We start from the raw sequence: 11,031 nt of genomic DNA on the forward strand, positions 1-11,031 counted from the left end.
TAAAAAAAAAAAAAAAAAAAAAAAAAAAAAAAAAAAAAAAAAAAAATTCATATTTTCTCACATTCATAAATTCAATATTAATATTAAGAAATTTTAATTTATTTTAAAAAAAATTGAAATACTAATTATTAATTTAATTTTTGTTTACCATTTTTATGAATTTTCAGAATTATTTACTCACATCGACATTTTTTCAATATTTTTATCGGTATTTACATAAATTTGAAATCTCGACATTTTCTTCAATATTTTTATCGATATTTACATAAATTTGAAATCTCGACATTGAACGTTTGTAACCAATGCTAGTTAGTTACAATTACTTGTAAATACTTTTTTATTTAAATTTTATGAAATTTAATTACTAATTTAACGTGTGTTGTGAATAAGTATGATTTTTTTTTTAACATAATTAAAAAAAGAAAAACACAATGGATCGGGTTGTGAACTCTATTCGAAATGCTCGACTCATCAACCCGAGCAACCTGAAATTTTGGGTTGGACCAAAAGATTTTTTTTTTTAACTTAACCCAACCCGAGTCGTGTAAACCCTAATTCTTCTTAATTTTAATAAATAAATAAATAATAATAATTTATAAATATTTTTAAAAAAATGTAGGGTAATGAAATCAAAGAAATATGATTTATGTTAATTTAGGGGAACATAAAAATCAGACAGGATGTGACGATCAAATTTGATGTTCATAAACTGAATCATGACAGTGGCAATGTAATCTTTGACAGTGTCAATTTGGGAATGATTCATAGCCACATACCCTAATTGGGTACCCTCACCTAATCATTCCATTATTTAGCTAAACTCCAAACAAATCTACGTGCTTATGTCCCTTAATTAACTAATTAATGTTCGTCTTTCTTCCCTAATACACCCAAGTCATTTACAATAAACACCCTAAAACTATAGGGCTATGGATATGAGATTTCACGTCGATTGGAGAGGGAAACAAAATATTTTTACAAGGGTCTGAAAGTCTCTCCGTACCAAACAACAATAGATATTGTCGGGTACGGAGAGGTTTCCACATCCTTATAGGCGATGTTTCGTTCTCTTCTCCCACCGACGTGGGTGTTGGATGAAAGTCTCACATGGGTTAATTTAGGGAATGATCATGAGTTTATAATCAAATAGTAGTATCTCCGTTGGTTTGAGGCCTCTTGGAAAGCACAAGGCAAATTGATGAGAACTTATACTCAAAGTGGACAATATCATACTATTGTAGAGAGTCTATGTTCATCTAACAGTGGGATCTCACGATTCACTCCTATTGGGGCCAATTCCACACCCTTATAATCGTGTTCCGTTCTTTTCTCCCACCGATGTGGGATCTCACAATCACCCTTATTGGGTCCAGCATCCTTGCTTACACACTGCCTGGTGTCCGGCTCTAATACCATTTTTAGAACTTTGAGACAGAACCCAGAAGGAAAAGTGTTTCGCTCTCTTCTCTCTAATACCATTTTTAGAACTTTGAGACAAAACCCAGAAGGAAAAGTGTTTCGCTCTCTTCTCTTACTAATGTGGGAGCTCGCAATCCACCCCTATTGGACCCAGCATCCTTGCTTACACACTGCCCATTTTTAGAACTTTGAGACAAAACCCAGAAGAAAAACAATATCGGCTAGCTAACAACTTGGGTGTTACATAGACTCACGACGATACATAACGGGTCAAAACGGACAACATTTACTAGTAATGAGCTTGAACTGTTACAATAGATATCCTATGACATTTCGATTAAAGATTTCTCGTTACTCATAGATATTTTTTGAGCATTCTACTACAAACAATCAAATTTGAACTCGACCGAGTCGCTCGTTCTTTCTTTTACTCCAATAAATTGAATCAAAATAGGGGAAAGGGGAGGAAAAAAAGTAGTGATTGGAGTAAGGATGGAAGGGAATGATATTGAGAATAGTAAAGAGAAAGTTGAATAGAAAAGCAGGCTTTTTGAGATGATATGACACTCTGATTTCAGGAAGTGACTGAGAATCTGATATAATTAAAGCTATATACATTCTTCAATTTCCTCTTCCCCATCATGCATTCTCCCATAGGTTGCTTGGTGGTTCCCCCCACCCATCTATGTCTCCCCTTCCCCTCTTCATTATTTTACATTTGAATTCAATACAAATCCCACTATTTCTTTACCCATTTTCACAACTCGCGCTTATGTTTCTCGATGTTCGAATAAATCTATAATGGGTTCGTGTACGTTTTTAGTCAGTTCATACATAGCTCGATTAATATACAAACTAGTTATCGTCTCAAAAATCGATGATTCGATAAAACCCTAATTTTATAGAGATGGGTCCGTTATATCGTCTCAAAAGTTGATGATTTGATTGTTGTTGACATAACTGAGTAAAAATCATAATTTTATATATATGGATTCGTTAAGTTTTTAGTCAGTATAAACATAGATCAGTGAATACGAATCTTAGTTATCGTCTTGAAAGTTGATGGCTTAACCGAGTGAAAACCCTAATTTTATATCTGGGTTTGTTAGGTTTTTAGTCGGTTCAAATACAAATATTAGTTATCGTCTCAAAAGTCATGATTCAATCGTTGTTAGCATGACAGAGTAAAAATCCTAATTTTATATATATGGGTTCATGAAATTTTTAGTCCGTTCAAACATAGATAAGTGAATATTGATACCATTTATCGTCTCAATACTCGTGATTCGATTATTGTCGGCATGAGTGGAAATCCTAATTTTATATACATGGGTTTGTTAATTTTTTAGTCCCATCAAACATAGATTAATAAATACAGACATTAGGTCGTTTTAAAGTCGATGATTCAATTATTGTCGGTATAGCTGATTAAAAACCCTAATTTGATTAATCATTTGTTGTTTTGTCAATGTTTAGGTATGGTGTAGTGTCAAATGGCACATGAAAATGTGTATGATTGAGGAATCTTATCTCTTCCATTAGCATAGGGTTTTAATTATTGTGCATGTCTGATCACCAAAATGGGTTTCTAAATTTCAATTTCCAACATTGTTCCTGTAGTTTATGATATGTTCATACTGACATTTAATTATTCAAAAAAGATTTTCATGTTGATCCAATCAAATTTTTGTTCTTAAACTTTTAGAAATTTTAAATTATTAACAAATTTTGATCAAAATATTATTATTGGCAAATGGCATTGTGAAAAGAACATCTTTTTATGCTAAAAAGGAAGCTAAGAACTCCCAACCTGATCTGACAGACACCAAAAGAGCACATTTACACACACTTAGTTCATTTGATTCTAACCAAGCAACTCAAGAACTTCCTAAAACCTAAACAAAAACAAAAAAAAGACATAAAAATGACCGATTTGAAGAGACGCTTTGTGAATATTCAAAAGAATTTCTAAGAAAAATGAGATTTTTCATAAACCCTTTTGAGAAAACACGAAACTCAAGTGAAAAGGGAAGAAAAGAAGGGAAAATGCACCATTTGAAGAGCCACCCACCTATCTTTCTATGAATATTCATAAGAATCGCTAAGAAAAATGAGATTTTTTCGAGAACCCTTTTGAGAAAACACAAAATTAAAGAAACCCGAGTGAAAAAAGAGAAGAAAAGAGAGAAAAAAGCACCGTTTGAAGACACCCACTTATTTGCCGAGTATTGTTGAGAGTAGTAGTCTTACGTTGGTTAATTAAGAAAAAGATCATGAGTTTACAAGCAAGTAATACTATCTCTATTTGTATGAGATCTTTTGAAGAAACTAAAAGTAAAATCACGAGTTTATGCTTAAAGTGAACAATATCATACTATTGTAGAGAGTAACGGTTCTAACGTTATGAGCATCACGAGATATTTCCAAAACCCTTTTAGGAGAACACAAACTAAAGAAACCCAAGTGAAAAAAGAAAAGAAAAGAGGGAAAATGCACCATTTGAACCCCACCCACTTATTTTCTTATGAATATTCATAAGAATCACTAAAAAAGATGAGATTTTTCAAACACCCTTTTGAGAAAACACAAAACTAAAGAAACCCAAGTGAAAAAAAGAGAAGAAAAGAGAGAAAAAAGCACCGTTTGAAGACACCCACTTATTTGCCGAGTATTGTTGAGAGTAGTAGTCTTACGTTGGTTAATTAAGAAAAAGATCATGAGTTTACAAGCAAGTAATACTATCTCTATTTGTATGAGATCTTTTGAAGAAACTAAAAGCAAAATCACCCGTTTATGCTTAAAGTGAACAATATCATACTATTGTAGAGAGATGAATTCAATACAAATCCCACTATTTCTTTACCCATTTTCAAAACTCGAGCTTATGTTTCTCGATGTTCGAATAAATCTATAATGGGTTCGTGTACGTTTTTAGTCAGTTCATACATAGCTCGATTAATATACAAACTAGTTATCGTCTCAAAAGTCGATGATTAGATAAAACCCTAATTTTATAGAGATGGGTTCGTTATATCGTCTCAAAAGTTGATGATTTGATTGTTGTTGACCTAACTGAGTAAAAATCATAATTTTATATATATGGGTTCGTTAAGTTTTTAGTCAATATAAACATAGATCAGTGAATACGAATCTTAGTTATCGTCTCGAAAGTTGATGGCTTAACCGAGTGAAAACCCTAATTTTATGGGTTTGTTAAGTTTTTAGTCGGTTCAAATACAAATATCAGTTATCGTCTCAAAAGTCATGATTCAATCGTTGTTAGCATAACAAAGTAAAAACCCTAATTTTATATATATGGGTTCATTAAATTTTTAGTCCGTTCAAACATAGATAAGTGAATACTGATACCATTTATCGTCTCAATACTCGATGATTCGATTGTTGTCGGCATTAGTGGAAATCCTAATTTTATATACATGGGTTTGTTAATTTTTTAGTCCCATCAAACATAGATTAATAAATACAGACATCCGATTATTTTAAAAGTCGATAATTCAATTAATGTCGGTATAGTTGATTAAAAACCCTAATTTGATTAATCATTTGTTGTTTTGTCAATGTTTAGGTATGGTGTAATGTCAAATGGCACATGAAAATGTGTATGATTGAGGAATCTTATCTCTTCCATAGCATAGGGTTTTAATTATTGTGCATGTCTGATCACCAAAATGGGTTTGTAATTTCAATTTCCAATATTGTTCCTGTAGTTTATGATATGTTCATACTGACATTTAATTATTCAAAAAAGATTTTCATGTTGATCCAATCAAATTTTTGTTCTTAAACTTTTAGAAATTTTAAATTATTAACAAATTTTGATCAAATATTATTATTGGCAAATGGCATTGTGAAAAGAACATCTTTTTATGCTAAAAAGGAAGCTAAGAACTCCCAACCTGATCTGACAGACACCAAAAGAGCACATTTACACACACTTAGTTCATTTGATTCTAACCAAGCAACTCAAGAACTTCCTAAAACCTAAACAAAAACAAAAAAAGACATAAAAATGACTGATTTGAAGAGACGCCCATTTATGTTCGTGTGAATAATCATAAGAATTTCTAAGAAAAATGAGATTTTTCAAAAACCCTTATGAGAAAACACGAAACTCAAGTGAAAAAGGGAAGAAAAGAAGGGAAAATGCACCATTTGAAGAGCCACCCACTTATCTTTCTATGAATATTCATAAGAATCGCTAAGAAAAATGAGATTTTTTCGAGAACCCTTTTGAGAAAACACAAAATTAAAGAAACCCGAGTGAAAAAAGAGAAGAAAAGAGAGAAAAAAGCACCGTTTGAAGACACCCACTTATTTGCCGAGTATTGTTGAGAGTAGTAGTCTTACGTTGGTTAATTAAGAAAAAGATCATGAGTTTACAAGCAAGTAATACTATCTCTATTTGTATGAGATCTTTTGAAGAAACTAAAAGTAAAATCACGAGTTTATGCTTAAAGTGAACAATATCATACTATTGTAGAGAGTAACGGTTCTAACGTTATGAGCATCACGAGATATTTCCAAAACCCTTTTAGGAGAACACAAACTAAAGAAACCCAAGTGAAAAAAGAAAAGAAAAGAGGGATGAATATTCATAAGAATCACTAAAAAAGATGAGATTTTTCAAACACCCTTTTGAGAAAACACAAAACTAAAGAAACCCAAGTGAAAAAAGAGAAGAAAAAATGCAGCATTTTGTGCCTTTTTGTTGTTGTGAAGGGCAAGAGGGAGCAGGGTCCAAACAAAACCCCCAAAAGTTTGCACTAAAGAGACAGACATTCATTTTCAGACAGACAGACACACACACCAAATTGTTAACAAAAACATATCCTCTTCTTCATAGTCAAACAGCACTAACACAACACTGCTGTGTGTTTCGATCTCTTTAGTGGCTGTTCTGGGTGCGGCCTCTGCCGACCAATTTCATCTCACTTTTCTTTGTGCTGTGTAACAAAACAGACAAACACAAATGGATGTTTTTAGTTTTGACAACCTCAAATCACACCCTTAAAATCTCCAAATCTATGTTGTTGGGTTTTACCTCCTTAATTGGGGTGTTTAAAACAATGGGTTCAACATTATTCTTCGATCCGCTTAGAACGATATGACTAAAATTTTAAGGTTCCGTTCGGTTAGTGATTTGAAACGAGAAATTATAGAACAATACGTCCCAAAATGAAACCTAGAGTTATATTTCATCCATCGACAAATTGAGAAATTGGATGTAGGTTAAATTTCATGAATTAATTTATGAACATGTTATAAAATTTGTATGCCATATACAAATTTAATTTTAAATTTAGTCATATGAAAAATTATATTTATTGCACTTTACCAATGTTATTTTTCAAAATTTTAAAAAACATAACACCAAAGACAACTTTAAATCGAGATATCGTAAAAAAAGTTAAACAATGTAGCCGACATTTTTATATAGTTAGAGGTATGTAAGAGAATTTTAAAATATTAGCTCTTATTAGTATATAAACACGTTTTACTCAATTGTCATTCTAAAGATCGATGGTTTAGTCCCTATTCCCACCATTACTAGCTAAAAACAATCGATATAAATAACGTTTATTTTGTTGAAGATTGTTGGGATGGAGTTCCACGATAACTAATTAAGAGCATGATCATGCATTTATAAGTAAAGAATACGAGACATTTCGGAGAAACAAAAAACAAAGCCACGAGAGCTTATACTCAAAGTGAACAATATCATACCAATGTGTAGAGTCGTGGTTACTAACATAGATACGAATCCCGACTTCTTAATCGGCTCACAAATTTTGAATACCGATCAAATAATAGGAATGCAATATCACCCACTTAGAGTGTGAGATCCCACATCGGTTAGGGAAGATAACGAAACATTCTTTGTAAATATGTGAACACTTCTCCCTAGTAGACGTGTTTTAAAAACCTTGAGAAAAAACCAAAAGAAGAAAGTCTAAAGAGGATAATATCAGCTAGCGGTGAGTTTGAATTGTTACATAGAGCTCGTTGTACAATGTAGCTGCTTATCGAGAGAGTTCTAGTTATGCTTAGTAAGGAACACGTCCTATACTATTTAGAGCTTGAAACGACATAGAAATAGGAATACGATTAGCGCTCGAGAAGGGACTAACCTATGAGAAAGAGAATGAGAGAAGCAAGGAGTAAAGTATGGTTGGAGTGGGCGTGCTAGTAAAGCTGGTTAAAGAACACAAACCCTACGTCTAATTCAGCTGAGAGACAGAGATGATGAAACTGTATTTTGATTAGTCATTTCACCTGCAGAGATGGAATAAAAATTACAATAAAGATTTTACAGTGTGTTCTTGTACTTCCATCACCTTGGCCGCACAAACCAAACAGTGTTTGGTCGTACTATAATGTTTTTGAACTTGTCAATATTTCACATGCTTTTATAGTCATGTGTTTCCCTTATAGTACTAAATAAATAGTGTTTTTTCTTTTCTTTTTCAATAATAATAATGATAATAATAATAATAATATTTATTCTTTTATTACTTTCTCTTTACCTCCATGGCTACATCATGATAACATTAAAAAATATTTTAAAGTGAGGATTTTTGTGGTCCAAATAAATAAATAAATAAATAAATACCCAATTATTTATATTTGTCCCATCATAAACATAAACCCTTGGGACACTAGCCTTGTACTAGCATCTCTAGCTCATTTTCATAGTTTATAAATTATATGATGCAAAAGCTTATGTTATACAAAAATGTATGATATTAAAACTATATAATATTTCCTTCTCTCTCTTTGTTAGGTGTTATTAATGAAATTAGACTAAAGTTTTTATTTGAATTTTGTAAAGTAGAGATTAGGGTTCTTTTTAATGTTTTTTTTTTCTCTCTCCCTTATCTTTATAAACCCCTTTTCCTCATCTTCCTGGGATTCATGATCAGTTTCTTCATCTTCATATCATTATATTCTTTAAAGGGTCTCTTTTTTTCTCTCTGATTTTAGGGGTTTTCTTTTTTGTTGTTGGCGTTGGTCGGGTTTGATGTTTTGTGAGGGTTAAGAGAGCTTTCTTCAGTCCACTCATGGGTGGCGGTAGGGTTTAATTAGCTGCCGACTCATTCGTTCTAATACTGAGTCAAAAACCCGACTCTCTGATTCAGTAAACGAATGAATGATGCGGGAGACAAATTGAATCTTAAGCTTCCTGTACTTGGACTGAAGGGAGCTCCCTTTCCTTTTACCCTTTGAATTTTATCCGTTTATTTTTTTTTTATCTAAATCTTTGTTTTATTGGTCCAACGATTGAAAACCCAATTTCATAATTACGATGTTATGTTGAAAAGATGTTAAAAATCTTGTCTTTTTTATGTTTTTCACCAGCATTGATGGTGTGGTTGGAGTCAGATTTGAGCAGGAATTACCCATTTGAAGAAAGTTTTTGAGGTAAGATAAGTTGAGGTTAATGGGTGGATTAGGGTTCTTGAAAATTGAAGGAATATTTTTTACAGAGCAGTAAAAAGAAAGGGTTTTTACTGGACAGACACGAGCTTCGACGACATAGCTTCTTGGGTATTGGTCATATTGCTGCAACAAGTTCCCAGACATTTTATGTTACCACCACCCTCTTCCCATTCTTGGGTATTGGTCTTAATGTTTTGTTTTTGTTTTGTTCTTCTCTTTGTCTGGTTAGTTTCTTTTTTGTGTTGTTTAAGGTGGATTTAAGGATATAAATTCCATCTTTTAATTATGTAAAAGTTCATTTTTTTTGGACTTTAAATGCATTTATAAGATAAAAACAAAGAAAACCCTCCTCTAAATTACCTCATTTTTCTTGTTTTTACGTTTATGCTTTCTTAATAGGTTCAAGAACCGCCATAGGGTTTGAAGAGGCTCTCTGTGTAGAAACCTCAGATCAGTTGGGGAGAAAACATTTGTTAGCGGTGGGCTTGAAACTGTTACAAATTGTATCAAAGTCAGATATACAGTTGTGCCAACTAAGACATTGGTCCTTAAGCCAGTGAACTATGAGATTCTACATGGAGATTGGAGAGAGAAATGAAACATTTTTTGCAATGGTGTGGAAACTCTCTCCAGTGGAACTGTTTTAAACTTTGAGGGAATACCGAGCAAGGAAGCACCATCAGAACAATATTCGTAGCCGTTTGTAAATTTTCTTTCTTTATTTTATTTTATTTTTGCTTATTTAAACAAAATTTGAAAATTGGCTTATGTTTGAAAAGTTTTAAAAAAAGAAACAAAACAAATGAAAAGTTGTTGGATTTAAGAATATCTATGTTTGGTTTTTGAGTAACATTGAGTTGGAAAGTTTAGATTTGAAATTATGGCTTCTAAAATGGGTTTTAGCTGGAAATTATGTTTTTTTTAAGCCAATTTTAAGGTTTGAAATCAATACATTTATGTTCTTGACAAAAAAAAAAAAAAACAATTTTTATTTTATTTTGTGAAAAAAAACCCATTTTTCAATCTTATGATGATTTTCTTTTTCTTTATTTATTTATTATTATTATTATTTTTTATTTTGGTGTTTATAAAGTCAAATTGGTAATCATTTTGCTTCTTAAAGAAAATAATTAAAATTGGATTTCTTTCTTTTTTTGCCATCTCTATTTTTTAAAATTAATTAAAAGTTTGAATTTAATAATTAAAAAAAAAAAATTGACGTCAAACTCGTAACCAACCTTAGAAGGAAAGACGATATTGAAGAGTTCATACTTAATCTCGATGTGATTTCGTTCTATAAATGTAATCGTTCATGTAATTTAGTGTGATGATGTAATTTTACGAAATTAATAATGTTAATATTGTCGTATTGGAGCTTACCAAATTTGGTTGGATGTCCTATTGTAAACCTGTCTATTTGACCATGGTTAGTTAACTATGGTCGAGGGTTTAGTTTAATTTGCTAATCACTCCTCCTTTTATAATATAGTTTTTTAAACAAAAATAATAATAATATAAGGTTCTAATAATATAATTTATAATAAAAATTAACTTTTTAATATTACAACATAGTCTTCCCAATTTTTTTTTTAATAATTAATAATATTTATAAGAAATTTCAGACATTTCTTCTTAGCAAAAATAAAGTATAAAAAAATTAAATAAAATGATGGATAATTTATAGAAAATCATGAAAATGTAACGGGTGAAAATGGAGAATACAATCCCGCTCCTGCCCCGTTCTCTATTTAATCGGGATTCCCTACTCCATTTGAAGCAGGTTCGAGTAAATGATCTTTAATTTTAATTAATTTATTGACTAAAATGTCTTAACCGAAGAAGAATATGCTATCAAAATTAAAATGCCATTATTTAATTTTAATTTATTTATTCAAATATCATATTGAAAAAAAAAAAACAGTAATTAAAATAAAATAGTAAATATCTTAAATTCGAGTTATCTAATTTGTTCGTAAACTTTTAAAAAAATAAAAATTAGAAATTAATTAAAATTATTTAATTTATTTAAAAAAAGTAGACTGGATCAGGAGCAGTTGGATATCTCTAGATGTGATATTGTTCACTTTGATCTTAAAACCCTCGTACCAATGAAGATGATTTCATAAAAAATGTCTCATACAAATGAAAATAATT

This window comes from Cucurbita pepo, chromosome LG13, assembly GCF_002806865.2.
Source record: "Cucurbita pepo subsp. pepo cultivar mu-cu-16 chromosome LG13, ASM280686v2, whole genome shotgun sequence".
In the NCBI taxonomy this organism is placed as follows: domain Eukaryota; kingdom Viridiplantae; phylum Streptophyta; class Magnoliopsida; order Cucurbitales; family Cucurbitaceae; genus Cucurbita; species Cucurbita pepo.